The sequence below is a fragment of the Lactuca serriola genome, chromosome 8 (assembly GCF_051521515.1).
Source record: "Lactuca serriola cultivar US96UC23 chromosome 8, Lser_US96UC23_V15, whole genome shotgun sequence".
Classification (NCBI taxonomy): domain Eukaryota; kingdom Viridiplantae; phylum Streptophyta; class Magnoliopsida; order Asterales; family Asteraceae; genus Lactuca; species Lactuca serriola.
This window is the reverse complement of record NC_136415.1, coordinates 262,875,017-262,899,325: the sequence shown is the minus strand read 5'-3', so window position 1 is coordinate 262,899,325 and position 24,309 is coordinate 262,875,017.

Below are 24,309 nucleotides of genomic sequence, written 5' to 3'. Positions count from 1 at the left end.
CTTTGATGAGCATTGTTTAATTCTAGAGTTCCACAATAGATGTAGTCTTCGCAATTTATCAAATCTTTGATGAGCATTGTTTAATTCTTGAGGACAATAGAAGTCTTGCAATTTAAGCAAATCTTTGATGAGCATTGTTTCATTCTTGAGTTCCAAATTAGAAGTTTAAGCAATTTAGTATAGCTTTGATGAGCATCGTTTAATTCTTGAGTTCCACAATAGAAGTCTATACCATTTAAGCAAAGCTTTGATGAGCATTGTTTGATTATTGAGTTCCACAATAGAAGTCTATGCAATTTAGCAAATATTTGATGAGCATTGTTTCTTTCATGGGTTCCACATTATAAGTCTATGCAATTTAGAAAAGTTTTGATGAGTGTTGTTTAATTCTTGAGTTCCACAATAAAAGTATTATTCGAAATTTAGCAAACCTTTGATGATCATTGTTTAAATCTTGAGTTCCACAATAAAAGTCTATGGAATTTAAGCAAAGCTTTGATGAGCATTGTTTAATTCTAGAGTACCACAATACAAGTAGTGTTCGTAATTTAGCAAAGGTTTGACGAGCATTGTTCAATACTTGAGTTCCACAATAGAAGTCTATGCAATTTAAGCGAAGCTTTGATGAGCATTGTTTAATTCTTGAGTTCCACAATATAAGCAGTCTTCGCAATTTAGCAAAGCTTTGATGAGTATTGTATAATTCTTGAGTTCCATGATAAACGTCTATACTATTTTAGCAAAGCTTTGATGAGCATTTTTTAGTTCTTGAGTTCCAAAATAAAAGTCTATGCAATTTTCGCAAACCATTTATGAGCATTGTTACATTCTTGAATTTCACTTTAGAAGTATATGCAGTTTAGCTTAACTTTGACGAGCATTGTTTAATTCTAGAGTTCCAAAAGAGAGGTAGTCTTCGCAATTTAGCAAAACTTTGATGAACATTGTTTAATTCTTGAGTTCTACAAAAGAAGTCTCTACAATTTAAGCAAAGCTTTGATGAGCTTTGTTTCATTCTTGAGTTCCATGTTAGAAATTTATGCAATTCAGTATAGCTTTGATAAGCATCGTTTAATTCTTGAGTTCCACAATAGAAGTCTATGCAATTTAAGCAATGCTTTGATGAGAAATGTTTGATTCTTGAGTTCATCAATAGAAGTCCATGCAATTTAAGCAAAGCTTTGATGAGCATTGTTTAATTCTTGAGTTCCACAATAGAAGTCTATGCCATTTAGCAAAGCTTTGATGAGCCTTGTTTCATTCTTGAGTTCCACAACAAAAGAAGTCTTTGCAATTTATCAAAGCTTTGATGAGCATCGTTTAATTCTTGAGATCCACAATAGAAGTGTATGCAACTTATGCGTAGCTTTGATGAGCATTGTTTTGAGTTCCAGATTAGAAGTCTATGCAATTTAGCAAAACTTTGATGAACATTGTTTAATTCTAGAGTTCCACAATACAAGTAGTCTTCGCAATTTAGCAAAGGTTTGACGAGCATTGTTTAATACTTGAGTTCCACAATAGAAGTCTATGCAATTTAAGAAAAGCTTTGATGAACAATGTTTCATTCTTGAGTTCCACATTATTAGAAGTCTATGCAATTTAGAAAAGCTTTGATGAGCATTGTTTAATTCTAGAGTTCCACAATAGATGTAGTCTTCGCAATTTATCAAATCTTTGATGAGCATTGTTTAATTCTTGAGGACAATAGAAGTCTTGCAATTTAAGCAAATCTTTGATGAGCATTGTTTCATTCTTGAGTTCCAAATTAGAAGTTTAAGCAATTTAGTATAGCTTTGATGAGCATCGTTTAATTCTTGAGTTCCACAATAGAAGTCTATACCATTTAAGCAAAGCTTTGATGAGCATTGTTTGATTATTGAGTTCCACAATAGAAGTCTATGCAATTTAGCAAATATTTGATGAGCATTGTTTCTTTCATGGGTTCCACATTATAAGTCTATGCAATTTAGAAAAGTTTTGATGAGTGTTGTTTAATTCTTGAGTTCCACAATAAAAGTATTATTCGAAATTTAGCAAACCTTTGATGATCATTGTTTAAATCTTGAGTTCCACAATAAAAGTCTATGGAATTTAAGCGCAAAGCTTTGATGAGCATTGTTTAATTCTAGAGTACCACAATACAAGTAGTGTTCGTAATTTAGCAAAGGTTTGACGAGCATTGTTCAATACTTGAGTTCCACAATAGAAGTCTATGCAATTTAAGCGAAGCTTTGATGAGCATTGTTTAATTCTTGAGTTCCACAATATAAGCAGTCTTCGCAATTTAGCAAAGCTTTGATGAGTATTGTATAATTCTTGAGTTCCATGATAAACGTCTATACTATTTTAGCAAAGCTTTGATGAGCATTTTTTAGTTCTTGAGTTCCAAAATAAAAGTCTATGCAATTTTCGCAAACCATTTATGAGCATTGTTACATTCTTGAATTTCACTTTAGAAGTATATGCAGTTTAGCTTAACTTTGACGAGCATTGTTTAATTCTAGAGTTCCAAAAGAGAGGTAGTCTTCGCAATTTAGCAAAACTTTGATGAACATTGTTTAATTCTTGAGTTCTACAAAAGAAGTCTCTACAATTTAAGCAAAGCTTTGATGAGCATTGTTTCATTCTTGAGTTCCATGTTAGAAATTTCTGCAATTCAGTATAGCTTTGATAAGCATCGTTTAATTCTTGAGTTCCACAATAGAAGTCTATGCAATTTAAGCAATGCTTTGATGAGAAATGTTTGATTCTTGAGTTCATCAATAGAAGTCCATGCAATTTAAGCAAAGCTTTGATGAGCATTGTTTAATTCTTGAGTTCCACAATAGAAGTCTATGCCATTTAGCAAAGCTTTGATGAGCCTTGTTTCATTCTTGAGTTCCACAACAAAAGAAGTCTTTGCAATTTATCAAAGCTTTGATGAGCATCGTTTAATTCTTGAGATCCACAATAGAAGTGTATGCAACTTATGCGTAGCTTTGATGAGCATTGTTTTGAGTTCCAGATTAGAAGTCTATGCAATTTAGCAAAACTTTGATGAACATTGTTTAATTCTAGAGTTCCACAATACAAGTAGTCTTCGCAATTTAGCAAAGGTTTGACGAGCATTGTTTAATACTTGAGTTCCACAATAGAAGTCTATGCAATTTAAGAAAAGCTTTGATGAACAATGTTTCATTCTTGAGTTCCACATTATTAGAAGTCTATGCAATTTAGAAAAGCTTTGATGAGCATTGTTTAATTCTAGAGTTCCACAATAGATGTAGTCTTCGCAATTTATCAAATCTTTGATGAGCATTGTTTAATTCTTGAGGACAATAGAAGTCTTGCAATTTAAGCAAATCTTTGATGAGCATTGTTTCATTCTTGAGTTCCAAATTAGAAGTTTAAGCAATTTAGTATAGCTTTGATGAGCATCGTTTAATTCTTGAGTTCCACAATAGAAGTCTATACCATTTAAGCAAAGCTTTGATGAGCATTGTTTGATTATTGAGTTCCACAATAGAAGTCTATGCAATTTAGCAAATATTTGATGAGCATTGTTTCTTTCATGGGTTCCACATTATAAGTCTATGCAATTTAGAAAAGTTTTGATGAGTGTTGTTTAATTCTTGAGTTCCACAATAAAAGTATTATTCGAAATTTAGCAAACCTTTGATGATCATTGTTTAAATCTTGAGTTCCACAATAAAAGTCTATGGAATTTAAGCAAAGCTTTGATGAGCATTGTTTAATTCTAGAGTACCACAATACAAGTAGTGTTCGTAATTTAGCAAAGGTTTGACGAGCATTGTTCAATACTTGAGTTCCACAATAGAAGTCTATGCAATTTAAGCGAAGCTTTGATGAGCATTGTTTAATTCTTGAGTTCCACAATATAAGCAGTCTTCGCAATTTAGCAAAGCTTTGATGAGTATTGTATAATTCTTGAGTTCCATGATAAACGTCTATACTATTTTAGCAAAGCTTTGATGAGCATTTTTTAGTTCTTGAGTTCCAAAATAAAAGTCTATGCAATTTTCGCAAACCATTTATGAGCATTGTTACATTCTTGAATTTCACTTTAGAAGTATATGCAGTTTAGCTTAACTTTGACGAGCATTGTTTAATTCTAGAGTTCCAAAAGAGAGGTAGTCTTCGCAATTTAGCAAAACTTTGATGAACATTGTTTAATTCTTGAGTTCTACAAAAGAAGTCTCTACAATTTAAGCAAAGCTTTGATGAGCTTTGTTTCATTCTTGAGTTCCATGTTAGAAATTTATGCAATTCAGTATAGCTTTGATAAGCATCGTTTAATTCTTGAGTTCCACAATAGAAGTCTATGCAATTTAAGCAATGCTTTGATGAGAAATGTTTGATTCTTGAGTTCATCAATAGAAGTCTATGCAATTTAAGCAAAGCTTTGATGAGCATTGTTTAATTCTTGAGTTCCACAATAGAAGTCTATGCCATTTAGCAAAGCTTTGATGAGCCTTGTTTCATTCTTGAGTTCCACAACAAAAGAAGTCTTTGCAATTTATCAAAGCTTTGATGAGCATCGTTTAATTCTTGAGATCCACAATAGAAGTGTATGCAACTTATGCGTAGCTTTGATGAGCATTGTTTTGAGTTCCAGATTAGAATTCTATGCAATTTAGCAAAACTTTGATGAACATTGTTTAATTCTAGAGTTCCACAATACAAGTAGTCTTCGCAATTTAGCAAAGGTTTGACGAGCATTGTTTAATACTTGAGTTCCACAATAGAAGTCTATGCAATTTAAGAAAAGCTTTGATGAACAATGTTTCATTCTTGAGTTCCACATTATTAGAAGTCTATGCAATTTAGAAAAGCTTTGATGAGCATTGTTTAATTCTAGAGTTCCACAATAGATGTAGTCTTCGCAATTTATCAAATCTTTGATGAGCATTGTTTAATTCTTGAGGACAATAGAAGTCTTGCAATTTAAGCAAATCTTTGATGAGCATTGTTTCATTCTTGAGTTCCAAATTAGAAGTTTAAGCAATTTAGTATAGCTTTGATGAGCATCGTTTAATTCTTGAGTTCCACAATAGAAGTCTATACCATTTAAGCAAAGCTTTGATGAGCATTGTTTGATTATTGAGTTCCACAATAGAAGTCTATGCAATTTAGCAAATATTTGATGAGCATTGTTTCTTTCATGGGTTCCACATTATAAGTCTATGCAATTTAGAAAAGTTTTGATGAGTGTTGTTTAATTCTTGAGTTCCACAATAAAAGTATTATTCGAAATTTAGCAAACCTTTGATGATCATTGTTTAAATCTTGAGTTCCACAATAAAAGTCTATGCAATTTAAGCAAAGCTTTGATGAGCATTGTTTAATTCTAGAGTACCACAATACAAGTAGTGTTCGTAATTTAGCAAAGGTTTGACGAGCATTGTTCAATACTTGAGTTCCACAATAGAAGTCTATGCAATTTAAGCGAAGCTTTGATGAGCATTGTTTAATTCTTGAGTTCCACAATATAAGCAGTCTTCGCAATTTAGCAAAGCTTTGATGAGTATTGTATAATTCTTGAGTTCCATGATAAACGTCTATACTATTTTAGCAAAGCTTTGATGAGCATTATTTAGTTCTTGAGTTCCACAATAAAAGTCAATGCAATTTTCGCAAACCATTTATGAGCATTGTTACATTCTTGAATTTCACTTTAGAAGTCTATGCAGTTTAGCTTAACTTTGACGAGCATTGTTTAATTCTAGAGTTCCAAAAGAGAGATAGTCTTCGCAAATTAGCAAAACTTTGATGAACATTGTTTAATTCTTGAGTTCTACAAAAGAAGTCTCTACAACCTAAGCAAAGCTTTTATGAGCATTGTTTCATTCTAGAGTTCCATGTTAGAAATTTATGCAATTCAGTATAGCTTTGATAAGCATCGTTTAATTCTTGAGTTCCACAATAGAAGTCTATGCAATTTAAGCAATGCTTTGATGAGAAATGTTTGATTCTTGAGTTCATCAATAGAAGTCCATGCAATTTAAGCAATGCTTTGATGAGCATTGTTTAATTCTTGAGTTCCACAATAGAAGTCTATGCCATTTAGCAAAGCTTTGATGAGCCTTGTTTCATTCTTGAGTTCCACAACAAAAGAAGTCTTTGCAATTTATCAAAGCTTTGATGAGCATCGTTTAATTCTTGAGATCCACAATAGAAGTGTATGCAACTTATGCGTAGCTTTGATGAGCATTGTTTTGAGTTCCAGATTAGAAGTCTATGCAATTTAGCAAAACTTTGATGAACATTGTTTAATTCTAGAGTTCCACAATACAAGTAGTCTTCGCAATTTAGCAAAGGTTTGACGAGCATTGTTTAATACTTGAGTTCCACAATAGAAGTCTATGCAATTTAAGAAAAGCTTTGATGAACAATGTTTCATTCTTGAGTTCCACATTATTAGAAGTCTATGCAATTTAGAAAAGCTTTGATGAGCATTGTTTAATTCTAGAGTTCCACAATAGATGTAGTCTTCGCAATTTATCAAATCTTTGATGAGCATTGTTTAATTCTTGAGGACAATAGAAGTCTTGCAATTTAAGCAAATCTTTGATGAGCATTGTTTCATTCTTGAGTTCCAAATTAGAAGTTTAAGCAATTTAGTATAGCTTTGATGAGCATCGTTTAATTCTTGAGTTCCACAATAGAAGTCTATACCATTTAAGCAAAGCTTTGATGAGCATTGTTTGATTATTGAGTTCCACAATAGAAGTCTATGCAATTTAGCAAATATTTGATGAGCATTGTTTCTTTCATGGGTTCCACATTATAAGTCTATGCAATTTAGAAAAGTTTTGATGAGTGTTGTTTAATTCTTGAGTTCCACAATAAAAGTATTATTCGAAATTTAGCAAACCTTTGATGATCATTGTTTAAATCTTGAGTTCCACAATAAAAGTCTATGCAATTTAAGCAAAGCTTTGATGAGCATTGTTTAATTCTAGAGTACCACAATACAAGTAGTGTTCGTAATTTAGCAAAGGTTTGACGAGCATTGTTCAATACTTGAGTTCCACAATAGAAGTCTATGCAATTTAAGCAAAGCTTTGATGAGCATTGTTTAATTCTTGAGTTCCACAATATAAGCAGTCTTCGCAATTTAGCAAAGCTTTGATGAGTATTGTATAATTCTTGAGTTCCATGATAAACGTCTATACTATTTTAGCAAAGCTTTGATGAGCATTTTTTAGTTCTTGAGTTCCAAAATAAAAGTCTATGCAATTTTCGCAAACCATTTATGAGCATTGTTACATTCTTGAATTTCACTTTAGAAGTATATGCAGTTTAGCTTAACTTTGACGAGCATTGTTTAATTCTAGAGTTCCAAAAGAGAGGTAGTCTTCGCAATTTAGCAAAACTTTGATGAACATTGTTTAATTCTTGAGTTCTACAAAAGAAGTCTCTACAATTTAAGCAAAGCTTTGATGAGCATTGTTTCATTCTTGAGTTCCATGTTAGAAATTTCTGCAATTCAGTATAGCTTTGATAAGCATCGTTTAATTCTTGAGTTCCACAATAGAAGTCTATGCAATTTAAGCAATGCTTTGATGAGAAATGTTTGATTCTTGAGTTCATCAATAGAAGTCCATGCAATTTAAGCAAAGCTTTGATGAGCATTGTTTAATTCTTGAGTTCCACAATAGAAGTCTATGCCATTTAGCAAAGCTTTGATGAGCCTTGTTTCATTCTTGAGTTCCACAACAAAAGAAGTCTTTGCAATTTATCAAAGCTTTGATGAGCATCGTTTAATTCTTGAGATCCACAATAGAAGTGTATGCAACTTATGCGTAGCTTTGATGAGCATTGTTTTGAGTTCCAGATTAGAAGTCTATGCAATTTAGCAAAACTTTGATGAACATTGTTTAATTCTAGAGTTCCACAATACAAGTAGTCTTCGCAATTTAGCAAAGGTTTGACGAGCATTGTTTAATACTTGAGTTCCACAATAGAAGTCTATGCAATTTAAGAAAAGCTTTGATGAACAATGTTTCATTCTTGAGTTCCACATTATTAGAAGTCTATGCAATTTAGAAAAGCTTTGATGAGCATTGTTTAATTCTAGAGTTCCACAATAGATGTAGTCTTCGCAATTTATCAAATCTTTGATGAGCATTGTTTAATTCTTGAGGACAATAGAAGTCTTGCAATTTAAGCAAATCTTTGATGAGCATTGTTTCATTCTTGAGTTCCAAATTAGAAGTTTAAGCAATTTAGTATAGCTTTGATGAGCATCGTTTAATTCTTGAGTTCCACAATAGAAGTCTATACCATTTAAGCAAAGCTTTGATGAGCATTGTTTGATTATTGAGTTCCACAATAGAAGTCTATGCAATTTAGCAAATATTTGATGAGCATTGTTTCTTTCATGGGTTCCACATTATAAGTCTATGCAATTTAGAAAAGTTTTGATGAGTGTTGTTTAATTCTTGAGTTCCACAATAAAAGTATTATTCGAAATTTAGCAAACCTTTGATGATCATTGTTTAAATCTTGAGTTCCACAATAAAAGTCTATGGAATTTAAGCAAAGCTTTGATGAGCATTGTTTAATTCTAGAGTACCACAATACAAGTAGTGTTCGTAATTTAGCAAAGGTTTGACGAGCATTGTTCAATACTTGAGTTCCACAATAGAAGTCTATGCAATTTAAGCGAAGCTTTGATGAGCATTGTTTAATTCTTGAGTTCCACAATATAAGCAGTCTTCGCAATTTAGCAAAGCTTTGATGAGTATTGTATAATTCTTGAGTTCCATGATAAACGTCTATACTATTTTAGCAAAGCTTTGATGAGCATTTTTTAGTTCTTGAGTTCCAAAATAAAAGTCTATGCAATTTTCGCAAACCATTTATGAGCATTGTTACATTCTTGAATTTCACTTTAGAAGTATATGCAGTTTAGCTTAACTTTGACGAGCATTGTTTAATTCTAGAGTTCCAAAAGAGAGGTAGTCTTCGCAATTTAGCAAAACTTTGATGAACATTGTTTAATTCTTGAGTTCTACAAAAGAAGTCTCTACAACCTAAGCAAAGCTTTGATGAGCATTGTTTCATTCTAGAGTTCCATGTTAGAAATTTATGCAATTCAGTATAGCTTTGATAAGCATCGTTTAATTCTTGAGTTCCACAATAGAAGTCTATGCAATTTAAGCAATGCTTTGATGAGAAATGTTTGATTCTTGAGTTCATCAATAGAAGTCTATGCAATTTAAGCAAAGCTTTGATGAGCATTGTTTAATTCTTGAGTTCCACAATAGAAGTCTATGCCATTTAGCAAAGCTTTGATGAGCCTTGTTTCATTCTTGAGTTCCACAACAAAAGAAGTCTTTGCAATTTATCAAAGCTTTGATGAGCATCGTTTAATTCTTGAGATCCACAATAGAAGTGTATGCAACTTATGCGTAGCTTTGATGAGCATTGTTTTGAGTTCCAGATTAGAATTCTATGCAATTTAGCAAAACTTTGATGAACATTGTTTAATTCTAGAGTTCCACAATACAAGTAGTCTTCGCAATTTAGCAAAGGTTTGACGAGCATTGTTTAATACTTGAGTTCCACAATAGAAGTCTATGCAATTTAAGAAAAGCTTTGATGAACAATGTTTCATTCTTGAGTTCCACATTATTAGAAGTCTATGCAATTTAGAAAAGCTTTGATGAGCATTGTTTAATTCTAGAGTTCCACAATAGATGTAGTCTTCGCAATTTATCAAATCTTTGATGAGCATTGTTTAATTCTTGAGGACAATAGAAGTCTTGCAATTTAAGCAAATCTTTGATGAGCATTGTTTCATTCTTGAGTTCCAAATTAGAAGTTTAAGCAATTTAGTATAGCTTTGATGAGCATCGTTTAATTCTTGAGTTCCACAATAGAAGTCTATACCATTTAAGCAAAGCTTTGATGAGCATTGTTTGATTATTGAGTTCCACAATAGAAGTCTATGCAATTTAGCAAATATTTGATGAGCATTGTTTCTTTCATGGGTTCCACATTATAAGTCTATGCAATTTAGAAAAGTTTTGATGAGTGTTGTTTAATTCTTGAGTTCCACAATAAAAGTATTATTCGAAATTTAGCAAACCTTTGATGATCATTGTTTAAATCTTGAGTTCCACAATAAAAGTCTATGCAATTTAAGCAAAGCTTTGATGAGCATTGTTTAATTCTAGAGTACCACAATACAAGTAGTGTTCGTAATTTAGCAAAGGTTTGACGAGCATTGTTCAATACTTGAGTTCCACAATAGAAGTCTATGCAATTTAAGCGAAGCTTTGATGAGCATTGTTTAATTCTTGAGTTCCACAATAAACGTCTATACTATTTTAGCAAAGCTTTGATGAGCATTATTTAGTTCTTGAGTTCCACAATAAAAGTCAATGCAATTTTCGCAAACCATTTATGAGCATTGTTACATTCTTGAATTTCACTTTAGAAGTCTATGCAGTTTAGCTTAACTTTGACGAGCATTGTTTAATTCTAGAGTTCCAAAAGAGAGATAGTCTTCGCAAATTAGCAAAACTTTGATGAACATTGTTTAATTCTTGAGTTCTACAAAAGAAGTCTCTACAACCTAAGCAAAGCTTTTATGAGCATTGTTTCATTCTAGAGTTCCATGTTAGAAATTTATGCAATTTAGTATAGCTTTGATAAGCATCGTTTAATTCTTGAGTTCCACAATAGAAGTCTATGCAATTTAAGCAATGCTTTGATGAGAAATGTTTGATTCTTGAGTTCATCAATAGAAGTCGATGCAATTTAAGCAATGCTTTGATGAGCATTGTTTAATTCTTGAGTTCCACAATAGAAGTGTATGCCATTTAGCAAAGCTTTGATGAGCCTTGTTTCATTCTTGAGTTCCACAACAAAAGAAGTCTTTGCAATTTATCAAAGCTTTGATGAGCATCGTTTAATTCTTGAGATCCACAATAGAAGTGTATGCAACTTATGCGTAGCTTTGATGAGCATTGTTTTGAGTTCCAGATTAGAAGTCTATGCAATTTAGCAAAACTTTGATGAACATTGTTTAATTCTAGAGTTCCACAATACAAGTAGTCTTCGCAATTTAGCAAAGGTTTGACGAGCATTGTTTAATACTTGAGTTCCACAATAGAAGTCTATGCAATTTAAGAAAAGCTTTGATGAACAATGTTTCATTCTTGAGTTCCACATTATTAGAAGTCTATGCAATTTAGAAAAGCTTTGATGAGCATTGTTTAATTCTAGAGTTCCACAATAGATGTAGTCTTCGCAATTTATCAAATCTTTGATGAGCATTGTTTAATTCTTGAGGACAATAGAAGTCTTGCAATTTAAGCAAATCTTTGATGAGCATTGTTTCATTCTTGAGTTCCAAATTAGAAGTTTAAGCAATTTAGTATAGCTTTGATGAGCATCGTTTAATTCTTGAGTTCCAAAATAGAAGTCTATACCATTTAAGCAAAGCTTTGATGAGCATTGTTTGATTATTGAGTTCCACAATAGAAGTCTATGCAATTTAGCAAATATTTGATGAGCATTGTTTCTTTCATGGGTTCCACATTAGAAGTCTATGCAATTTAGAAAAGTTTTGATGAGTGTTGTTTAATTCTTGAGTTCCACAATAAAAGTATTATTCGAAATTTAGCAAAACTTTGATGATCATTGTTTAAATCTTGAGTTCCACAATAATAGTCTATGCAATTTAAGCAAAGCTTTGATGATCATTGTTTAATTCTAGAGTACCACAATACAAGTAGTGTTCGTAATTTAGCAAAGGTTTGACGAGCATTGTTCAATACTTGAGTTCCACAATAGAAGTCTATGCAATTTAAGCAAAGCTTTGATGAGCATTGTTTAATTCTTGAGTTCCACAATATAAGCAGTCTTCGCAATTTAGCAAAGCTTTGATGAGTATTGTATAATTCTTGAGTTCCATGATAAACGTCTATACTATTTTAGCAAAGCTTTGATGAGCATTTTTTAGTTCTTGAGTTCCAAAATAAAAGTCTATGCAATTTTCGCAAACCATTTATGAGCATTGTTACATTCTTGAATTTCACTTTAGAAGTCTATGCAGTTTAGCTTAACTTTGACGAGCATTGTTTAATTCTAGAGTTCCAAAAGAGAGATAGTCTTCGCAAATTAGCAAAACTTTGATGAACATTGTTTAATTCTTGAGTTCTACAAAAGAAGTCTCTACAACCTAAGCAAAGCTTTGATGAGCATTGTTTCATTCTAGAGTTCCATGTTAGAAATTTATGCAATTTAGTATAGCTTTGATAAGCATCGTTTAATTCTTGAGTTCCACAATAGAAGTCTATGCAATTTAAGCAATGCTTTGATGAGAAATGTTTGATTCTTGAGTTCATCAATAGAAGTCGATGCAATTTAAGCAATGCTTTGATGAGCATTGTTTAATTCTTGAGTTCCACAATAGAAGTGTATGCCATTTAGCAAAGCTTTGATGAGCCTTGTTTCATTCTTGAGTTCCACAACAAAAGAAGTCTTTGCAATTTATCAAAGCTTTGATGAGCATCGTTTAATTCTTGAGATCCACAATAGAAGTGTATGCAACTTATGCGTAGCTTTGATGAGCATTGTTTTGAGTTCCAGATTAGAAGTCTATGCAATTTAGCAAAACTTTGATGAACATTGTTTAATTCTAGAGTTCCACAATACAAGTAGTCTTCGCAATTTAGCAAAGGTTTGACGAGCATTGTTTAATACTTGAGTTCCACAATAGAAGTCTATGCAATTTAAGAAAAGCTTTGATGAACAATGTTTCATTCTTGAGTTCCACATTATTAGAAGTCTATGCAATTTAGAAAAGCTTTGATGAGCATTGTTTAATTCTAGAGTTCCACAATAGATGTAGTCTTCGCAATTTATCAAATCTTTGATGAGCATTGTTTAATTCTTGAGGACAATAGAAGTCTTGCAATTTAAGCAAATCTTTGATGAGCATTGTTTCATTCTTGAGTTCCAAATTAGAAGTTTAAGCAATTTAGTATAGCTTTGATGAGCATCGTTTAATTCTTGAGTTCCAAAATAGAAGTCTATACCATTTAAGCAAAGCTTTGATGAGCATTGTTTGATTATTGAGTTCCACAATAGAAGTCTATGCAATTTAGCAAATATTTGATGAGCATTGTTTCTTTCATGGGTTCCACATTAGAAGTCTATGCAATTTAGAAAAGTTTTGATGAGTGTTGTTTAATTCTTGAGTTCCACAATAAAAGTATTATTCGAAATTTAGCAAACCTTTGATGATCATTGTTTAAATCTTGAGTTCCACAATAATAGTCTATGCAATTTAAGCAAAGCTTTGATGATCATTGTTTAATTCTAGAGTACCACAATACAAGTAGTGTTCGTAATTTAGCAAAGGTTTGACGAGCATTGTTCAATACTTGAGTTCCACAATAGAAGTCTATGCAATTTAAGCAAAGCTTTGATGAGCATTGTTTAATTCTTGAGTTCCACAATATAAGCAGTCTTCGCAATTTAGCAAAGCTTTGATGAGTATTGTATAATTCTTGAGTTCCATGATAAACGTCTATACTATTTTAGCAAAGCTTTGATGAGCATTTTTTAGTTCTTGAGTTCCAAAATAAAAGTCTATGCAATTTTCGCAAACCATTTATGAGCATTGTTACATTCTTGAATTTCACTTTAGAAGTCTATGCAGTTTAGCTTAACTTTGACGAGCATTGTTTAATTCTAGAGTTCCAAAAGAGAGATAGTCTTCGCAAATTAGCAAAACTTTGATGAACATTGTTTAATTCTTGAGTTCTACAAAAGAAGTCTCTACAACCTAAGCAAAGCTTTGATGAGCATTGTTTCATTCTAGAGTTCCATGTTAGAAATTTATGCAATTTAGTATAGCTTTGATAAGCATCGTTTAATTCTTGAGTTCCACAATAGAAGTCTATGCAATTTAAGCAATGCTTTGATGAGAAATGTTTGATTCTTGAGTTCATCAATAGAAGTCGATGCAATTTAAGCAATGCTTTGATGAGCATTGTTTAATTCTTGAGTTCCACAATAGAAGTGTATGCCATTTAGCAAAGCTTTGATGAGCCTTGTTTCATTCTTGAGTTCCACAACAAAAGAAGTCTTTGCAATTTATCAAAGCTTTGATGAGCATCGTTTAATTCTTGAGATCCACAATAGAAGTGTATGCAACTTATGCGTAGCTTTGATGAGCATTGTTTTGAGTTCCAGATTAGAAGTCTATGCAATTTAGCAAAACTTTGATGAACATTGTTTAATTCTAGAGTTCCACAATACAAGTAGTCTTCGCAATTTAGCAAAGGTTTGACGAGCATTGTTTAATACTTGAGTTCCACAATAGAAGTCTATGCAATTTAAGAAAAGCTTTGATGAACAATGTTTCATTCTTGAGTTCCACATTATTAGAAGTCTATGCAATTTAGAAAAGCTTTGATGAGCATTGTTTAATTCTAGAGTTCCACAATAGATGTAGTCTTCGCAATTTATCAAATCTTTGATGAGCATTGTTTAATTCTTGAGGACAATAGAAGTCTTGCAATTTAAGCAAATCTTTGATGAGCATTGTTTCATTCTTGAGTTCCAAATTAGAAGTTTAAGCAATTTAGTATAGCTTTGATGAGCATCGTTTAATTCTTGAGTTCCAAAATAGAAGTCTATACCATTTAAGCAAAGCTTTGATGAGCATTGTTTGATTATTGAGTTCCACAATAGAAGTCTATGCAATTTAGCAAATATTTGATGAGCATTGTTTCTTTCATGGGTTCCACATTAGAAGTCTATGCAATTTAGAAAAGTTTTGATGAGTGTTGTTTAATTCTTGAGTTCCACAATAAAAGTATTATTCGAAATTTAGCAAACCTTTGATGATCATTGTTTAAATCTTGAGTTCCACAATAATAGTCTATGCAATTTAAGCAAAGCTTTGATGATCATTGTTTAATTCTAGAGTACCACAATACAAGTAGTGTTCGTAATTTAGCAAAGGTTTGACGAGCATTGTTCAATACTTGAGTTCCACAATAGAAGTCTATGCAATTTAAGCAAAGCTTTGATGAGCATTGTTTAATTCTTGAGTTCCACAATATAAGCAGTCTTCGCAATTTAGCAAAGCTTTGATGAGTATTGTATAATTCTTGAGTTCCATGATAAACGTCTATACTATTTTAGCAAAGCTTTGATGAGCATTTTTTAGTTCTTGAGTTCCAAAATAAAAGTCTATGCAATTTTCGCAAACCATTTATGAGCATTGTTACATTCTTGAATTTCACTTTAGAAGTCTATGCAGTTTAGCTTAACTTTGACGAGCATTGTTTAATTCTAGAGTTCCAAAAGAGAGATAGTCTTCGCAAATTAGCAAAACTTTGATGAACATTGTTTAATTCTTGAGTTCTACAAAAGAAGTCTCTACAACCTAAGCAAAGCTTTGATGAGCATTGTTTCATTCTAGAGTTCCATGTTAGAAATTTATGCAATTTAGTATAGCTTTGATAAGCATCGTTTAATTCTTGAGTTCCACAATAGAAGTCTATGCAATTTAAGCAATGCTTTGATGAGAAATGTTTGATTCTTGAGTTCATCAATAGAAGTCGATGCAATTTAAGCAATGCTTTGATGAGCATTGTTTAATTCTTGAGTTCCACAATAGAAGTGTATGCCATTTAGCAAAGCTTTGATGAGCCTTGTTTCATTCTTGAGTTCCACAACAAAAGAAGTCTTTGCAATTTATCAAAGCTTTGATGAGCATCGTTTAATTCTTGAGATCCACAATAGAAGTGTATGCAACTTATGCGTAGCTTTGATGAGCATTGTTTTGAGTTCCAGATTAGAAGTCTATGCAATTTAGCAAAACTTTGATGAACATTGTTTAATTCTAGAGTTCCACAATACAAGTAGTCTTCGCAATTTAGCAAAGGTTTGACGAGCATTGTTTAATACTTGAGTTCCACAATAGAAGTCTATGCAATTTAAGAAAAGCTTTGATGAACAATGTTTCATTCTTGAGTTCCACATTATTAGAAGTCTATGCAATTTAGAAAAGCTTTGATGAGCATTGTTTAATTCTAGAGTTCCACAATAGATGTAGTCTTCGCAATTTATCAAATCTTTGATGAGCATTGTTTAATTCTTGAGGACAATAGAAGTCTTGCAATTTAAGCAAATCTTTGATGAGCATTGTTTCATTCTTGAGTTCCAAATTAGAAGTTTAAGCAATTTAGTATAGCTTTGATGAGCATCGTTTAATTCTTGAGTTCCAAAATAGAAGTCTATACCATTTAAGCAAAGCTTTGATGAGCATTGTTTGATTATTGAGTTCCACAATAGAAGTCTATGCAATTTAGCAAATATTTGATGAGCATTGTTTCTTTCATGGGTTCCACATTAGAAGTCTATGCAATTTAGAAAAGTTTTGATGAGTGTTGTTTAATTCTTGAGTTCCACAATAAAAGTATTATTCGAAATTTAGCAAACCTTTGATGATCATTGTTTAAATCTTGAGTTCCACAATAATAGTCTATGCAATTTAAGCAAAGCTTTGATGATCATTGTTTAATTCTAGAGTACCACAATACAAGTAGTGTTCGTAATTTAGCAAAGGTTTGACGAGCATTGTTCAATACTTGAGTTCCACAATAGAAGTCTATGCAATTTAAGCAAAGCTTTGATGAGCATTGTTTAATTCTTGAGTTCCACAATATAAGCAGTCTTCGCAATTTAGCAAAGCTTTGATGAGTATTGTATAATTCTTGAGTTCCATGATAAACGTCTATACTATTTTAGCAAAGCTTTGATGAGCATTTTTTAGTTCTTGAGTTCCAAAATAAAAGTCTATGCAATTTTCGCAAACCATTTATGAGCATTGTTACATTCTTGAATTTCACTTTAGAAGTCTATGCAGTTTAGCTTAACTTTGACGAGCATTGTTTAATTCTAGAGTTCCAAAAGAGAGATAGTCTTCGCAAATTAGCAAAACTTTGATGAACATTGTTTAATTCTTGAGTTCTACAAAAGAAGTCTCTACAACCTAAGCAAAGCTTTGATGAGCATTGTTTCATTCTAGAGTTCCATGTTAGAAATTTATGCAATTTAGTATAGCTTTGATAAGCATCGTTTAATTCTTGAGTTCCACAATAGAAGTCTATGCAATTTAAGCAATGCTTTGATGAGAAATGTTTGATTCTTGAGTTCATCAATAGAAGTCGATGCAATTTAAGCAATGCTTTGATGAGCATTGTTTAATTCTTGAGTTCCACAATAGAAGTGTATGCCATTTAGCAAAGCTTTGATGAGCCTTGTTTCATTCTTGAGTTCCACAACAAAAGAAGTCTTTGCAATTTATCAAAGCTTTGATGAGCATCGTTTAATTCTTGAGATCCACAATAGAAGTGTATGCAACTTATGCGTAGCTTTGATGAGCATTGTTTTGAGTTCCAGATTAGAAGTCTATGCAATTTAGCAAAACTTTGATGAACATTGTTTAATTCTAGAGTTCCACAATACAAGTAGTCTTCGCAATTTAGCAAAGGTTTGACGAGCATTGTTTAATACTTGAGTTCCACAATAGAAGTCTATGCAATTTAAGAAAAGCTTTGATGAACAATGTTTCATTCTAGAGTTCCACAATACAAGTAGTCTTCGCAATTTAGCAAAGGTTTGACGAGCATTGTTTAATACTTGAGTTCCACAATAGAAGTCTATGTAATTTAAGAAAAGCTTTGATGAACAATGTTTCATTCTTGAGTTCCACATTATTAGAAGTCTATGCAATTTAGAAAAGCTTTGATGAGCATTGTTTAATTCTAGAGTTCCACAATAGATGTACTCTTCGCAATTTATCAAATCTTTGATGAGCATTGTTTAATTCTTGAGGACAATAGAAGTCTTGCAATTTAAGCAAATCTTTGATGAGCATTGTTTCATTCTTGAGTTCCAAATTAGAAGTTTAAGCAATTTAGTATAGCTTTGATGAGCATCGTTTAATTCTTGAGTTCCAAAATAGAAGTCTATACCATTTAAGCAAAGCTTTGATGAGCATTGTTTGATTATTGAGTTCCACAATAGAAGTCTATGCAATTTAGCAAATATTTGATGAGCATTGTTTCTTTCATGGGTTCCACATTAGAAGTCTATGCAATTTAGAAAAGTTTTGATGAGTGTTGTTTAATTCTTGAGTTCCACAATAAAAGTATTATTCGAAATTTAGCAAACCTTTGATGATCATTGTTTAAATCTTGAGTTCCACAATAATAGTCTATGCAATTTAATCAAAGCTTTGATGATCATTGTTTAATTCTAGAGTACCACAATACAAGTAGTGTTCGTAATTTAGCAAAGGTTTGACGAGCATTGTTCAATACTTGAGTTCCACAATAGAAGTCTATGCAATTTAAGCAAAGCTTTGATGAGCATTGTTTAATTCTTGAGTTCCACAATATAAGCAGTCTTCGCAATTTAGCAAAGCTTTGATGAGTATTGTATAATTCTTGAGTTCCATGATAAACGTCTATACTATTTTAGCAAAGCTTTGATGAGCATTTTTTAGTTCTTGAGTTCCAAAATAAAAGTCTATGCAATTTTCGCAAACCATTTATGAGCATTGTTATATTCTTGAATTTCACTTTAGAAGTCTATGCAGTTTAGCTTAACTTTGACGAGCATTGTTTAATTCTAGAGTTCCAAAAGAGAGGTAGTCTTCGCAATTTAGCAAAACTTTGATGAACATTGTTTAATTCTTGAGTTCTACAAAAGAAGTCTCTACAATTTAAGCAAAGCTTTGATGAGCATTGTTTCATTCTTGAGTTCCATGTTAGAAATTTATGCAATTCAGTATAGCTTTGATAAGCATCGTTTAATTCTTGAGTTCCACAATAGAAGTCTATGCAATTTAAGCAATGCTTTGATGAGAAATGTTTGATTCTTGAGTTCATCAATAGAAGTCCATGCAATTTAAGCAAAGCTTTGATGCGCATTGTTTAATTCTTGAGTTCCACAATAGAAGTCTATGCCATTTAGCAAAGCTTTGATGAGCCTTGTTTCATTCTTGAGTTCCACAACAAAAGAAGTCTTTGCAATTTATCAAAGCTTTGATGAGCATCGTTTAATTCTTGAGATCCACAATAGCAGTGTATGCAACTTATGCGTAGCTTTGATGAGCATTGTTTTGAGTTCCAGATTAGAAGTCTATGCAATTTAGCAAAACTTTGATGAACATTGTTTAATTCTAGAGTTCCACAATACAAGTAGTCTTCGCAATTTAGCAAAGGTTTGACGAGCATTGTTTAATACTTGAGTTCCACAATAGAAGTCTATGCAATTTAAGAAAAGCTTTGATGAACAATGTTTCATTCTTGAGTTCCACATTATTAGAAGTCTATGCAATTTAGAAAAGCTTTGATGAGCATTGTTTAATTCTAGAGTTCCACAATAGATGTAGTCTTCGCAATTTATCAAATCTTTGATGAGCATTGTTTAATTCTTGAGGACAATAGAAGTCTTGCAATTTAAGCAAATCTTTGATGAGCATTGTTTCATTCTTGACTTCCAAATTAGAAGTTTAAGCAATTTAGTATAGCTTTGATGAGCATCGTTTAATTCTTGAGTTCCACAATAGAAGTCTATACCATTTAAGCAAAGCTTTGATGAGCATTGTTTGATTATTGAGTTCCACAATAGAAGTCTATGCAATTTAGCAAATATTTGATGAGCATTGTTTCTTTCATGGGTTCCACATTAGAAGTCTATGCAATTTAGAAAAGTTTGGATGAGTGTTGTTTAATTCTTGAGTTCCACCATAAAAGTATTATTCGAAATTTAGCAAACCTTTGATGATCATTGTTTAAATCTTGAGTTCCACAATAAAAGTCTATGCAATTTAAGCAAAGCTTTGATGATCATTGTTTAATTCTAGAGTACCACAATACAAGTAGTGTTCGTAATTTAGCAAAGGTTTGACGAGCATTGTTCAATACTTGAGTTCCACAATAGAAGTCTATGCAATTTAAGCAAAGCTTTGATGAGCATTGTTTAATTCTTGAGTTCCACAATATAAGCAGTCTTCGCAATTTAGCAAAGCTTTGATGAGTATTGTATAATTCTTGAGTTCCATGATAAACGTCTATACTATTTTAGCAAAGCTTTGATGAGCATTTTTTAGTTCTTGAGTTCCAAAATAAAAGTCTATGCAATTTTCGCAAACCATTTATGAGCATTGTTACATTCTTGAATTTCACTTTAGAAGTCTATGCAGTTTAGCTTAACTTTGACGAGCATTGTTTAATTCTAGAGTTCCAAAAGAGAGATAGTCTTCGCAAATTAGCAAAACTTTGATGAACATTGTTTAATTCTTGAGTTCTACAAAAGAAGTCTCTACAACCTAAGCAAAGCTTTGATGAGCATTGTTTCATTCTAGAGTTCCATGTTAGAAATTTATGCAATTTAGTATAGCTTTGATAAGCATCGTTTAATTCTTGAGTTCCACAATAGAAGTCTATGCAATTTAAGCAATGCTTTGATGAGAAATGTTTGATTCTTGAGTTCATCAATAGAAGTCGATGCAATTTAAGCAATGCTTTGATGAGCATTGTTTAATTCTTGAGTTCCACAATAGAAGTGTATGCCATTTAGCAAAGCTTTGATGAGCCTTGTTTCATTCTTGAGTTCCACAACAAAAGAAGTCTTTGCAATTTATCAAAGCTTTGATGAGCATCGTTTAATTCTTGAGATCCACAATAGAAGTGTATGCAACTTATGCGTAGCTTTGATGAGCATTGTTTTGAGTTCCAGATTAGAAGTCTATGCAATTTAGCAAAACTTTGATGAACATTGTTTAATTCTAGAGTTCCACAATACAAGTAGTCTTCGCAATTTAGCAAAGGTTTGACGAGCATTGTTTAATACTTGAGTTCCACAATAGAAGTCTATGCAATTTAAGAAAAGCTTTGATGAACAATGTTTCATTCTTGAGTTCCACATTATTAGAAGTCTATGCAATTTAGAAAAGCTTTGATGAGCATTGTTTAATTCTAGAGTTCCACAATAGATGTAGTCTTCGCAATTTATCAAATCTTTGATGAGCATTGTTTAATTCTTGAGGACAATAGAAGTCTTGCAATTTAAGCAAATCTTTGATGAGCATTGTTTCATTCTTGAGTTCCAAATTAGAAGTTTAAGCAATTTAGTATAGCTTTGATGAGCATCGTTTAATTCTTGAGTTCCAAAATAGAAGTCTATACCATTTAAGCAAAGCTTTGATGAGCATTGTTTGATTATTGAGTTCCACAATAGAAGTCTATGCAATTTAGCAAATATTTGATGAGCATTGTTTCTTTCATGGGTTCCACATTAGAAGTCTATGCAATTTAGAAAAGTTTTGATGAGTGTTGTTTAATTCTTGAGTTCCACAATAAAAGTATTATTCGAAATTTAGCAAACCTTTGATGATCATTGTTTAAATCTTGAGTTCCACAATAATAGTCTATGCAATTTAAGCAAAGCTTTGATGATCATTGTTTAATTCTAGAGTACCACAATACAAGTAGTGTTCGTAATTTAGCAAAGGTTTGACGAGCATTGTTCAATACTTGAGTTCCACAATAGAAGTCTATGCAATTTAAGCAAAGCTTTGATGAGCATTGTTTAATTCTTGAGTTCCACAATATAAGCAGTCTTCGCAATTTAGCAAAGCTTTGATGAGTATTGTATAATTCTTGAGTTCCATGATAAACGTCTATACTATTTTAGCAAAGCTTTGATGAGCATTTTTTAGTTCTTGAGTTCCAAAATAAAAGTCTATGCAATTTTCGCAAACCATTTATGAGCATTGTTACATTCTTGAATTTCACTTTAGAAGTCTATGCAGTTTAGCTTAACTTTGACGAGCATTGTTTAATTCTAGAGTTCCAAAAGAGAGATAGTCTTCGCAAATTAGCAAAACTTTGATGAACATTGTTTAATTCTTGAGTTCTACAAAAGAAGTCTCTACAACCTAAGCAAAGCTTTGATGAGCATTGTTTCATTCTAGAGTTCCATGTTAGAAATTTATGCAATTTAGTATAGCTTTGATAAGCATCGTTTAATTCTTGAGTTCCACAATAGAAGTCTATGCAATTTAAGCAATGCTTTGATGAGAAATGTTTGATTCTTGAGTTCATCAATAGAAGTCGATGCAATTTAAGCAATGCTTTGATGAGCATTGTTTAATTCTTGAGTTCCACAATAGAAGTGTATGCCATTTAGCAAAGCTTTGATGAGCCTTGTTTCATTCTTGAGTTCCACAACAAAAGAAGTCTTTGCAATTTATCAAAGCTTTGATGAGCATCGTTTAATTCTTGAGATCCACAATAGAAGTGTATGCAACTTATGCGTAGCTTTGATGAGCATTGTTTTGAGTTCCAGATTAGAAGTCTATGCAATTTAGCAAAACTTTGATGAACATTGTTTAATTCTAGAGTTCCACAATACAAGTAGTCTTCGCAATTTAGCAAAGGTTTGACGAGCATTGTTTAATACTTGAGTTCCACAATAGAAGTCTATGCAATTTAAGAAAAGCTTTGATGAACAATGTTTCATTCTAGAGTTCCACAAAAGAAGTAGTCTTCGCAATTTAGCAAAGGTTTGACGAGCATTGTTTAATACTTGAGTTCCACAATAGAAGTCTATGTAATTTAAGAAAAGCTTTGATGAACAATGTTTCATTCTTGAGTTCCACATTATTAGAAGTCTATGCAATTTAGAAAAGCTTTGATGAGCATTGTTTAATTCTAGAGTTCCACAATAGATGTAGTCTTCGCAATTTATCAAATCTTTGATGAGCATTGTTTAATTCTTGAGGACAATAGAAGTCTTGCAATTTAAGCAAATCTTTGATGAGCATTGTTTCATTCTTGAGTTCCAAATTAGAAGTTTAAGCAATTTAGTATAGCTTTGATGAGCATCGTTTAATTCTTGAGTTCCAAAATAGAAGTCTATACCATTTAAGCAAAGCTTTGATGAGCATTGTTTGATTATTGAGTTCCACAATAGAAGTCTATGCAATTTAGCAAATATTTGATGAGCATTGTTTCTTTCATGGGTTCCACATTAGAAGTCTATGCAATTTAGAAAAGTTTTGATGAGTGTTGTTTAATTCTTGAGTTCCACAATAAAAGTATTATTCGAAATTTAGCAAACCTTTGATGATCATTGTTTAAATCTTGAGTTCCACAATAATAGTCTATGCAATTTAAGCAAAGCTTTGATGATCATTGTTTAATTCTAGAGTACCACAATACAAGTAGTGTTCGTAATTTAGCAAAGGTTTGACGAGCATTGTTCAATACTTGAGTTCCACAATAGAAGTCTATGCAATTTAAGCAAAGCTTTGATGAGCATTGTTTAATTCTTGAGTTCCACAATATAAGCAGTCTTCGCAATTTAGCAAAGCTTTGATGAGTATTGTATAATTCTTGAGTTCCATGATAAACGTCTATACTATTTTAGCAAAGCTTTGATGAGCATTTTTTAGTTCTTGAGTTCCAAAATAAAAGTCTATGCAATTTTCGCAAACCATTTATGAGCATTGTTATATTCTTGAATTTCACTTTAGAAGTCTATGCAGTTTAGCTTAACTTTGACGAGCATTGTTTAATTCTAGAGTTCCAAAAGAGAGGTAGTCTTCGCAATTTAGCAAAACTTTGATGAACATTGTTTAATTCTTGAGTTCTACAAAAGAAGTCTCTACAATTTAAGCAAAGCTTTGATGAGCATTGTTTCATTCTTGAGTTCCATGTTAGAAATTTATGCAATTCAGTATAGCTTTGATAAGCATCGTTTAATTCTTGAGTTCCACAATAGAAGTCTATGCAATTTAAGCAATGCTTTGATGAGAAATGTTTGATTCTTGAGTTCATCAATAGAAGTCCATGCAATTTAAGCAAAGCTTTGATGCGCATTGTTTAATTCTTGAGTTCCACAATAGAAGTCTATGCCATTTAGCAAAGCTTTGATGAGCCTTGTTTCATTCTTGAGTTCCACAACAAAAGAAGTCTTTGCAATTTATCAAAGCTTTGATGAGCATCGTTTAATTCTTGAGATCCACAATAGCAGTGTATGCAACTTATGCGTAGCTTTGATGAGCATTGTTTTGAGTTCCAGATTAGAAGTCTATGCAATTTAGCAAAACTTTGATGAACATTGTTTAATTCTAGAGTTCCACAATACAAGTAGTCTTCGCAATTTAGCAAAGGTTTGACGAGCATTGTTTAATACTTGAGTTCCACAATAGAAGTCTATGCAATTTAAGAAAAGCTTTGATGAACAATGTTT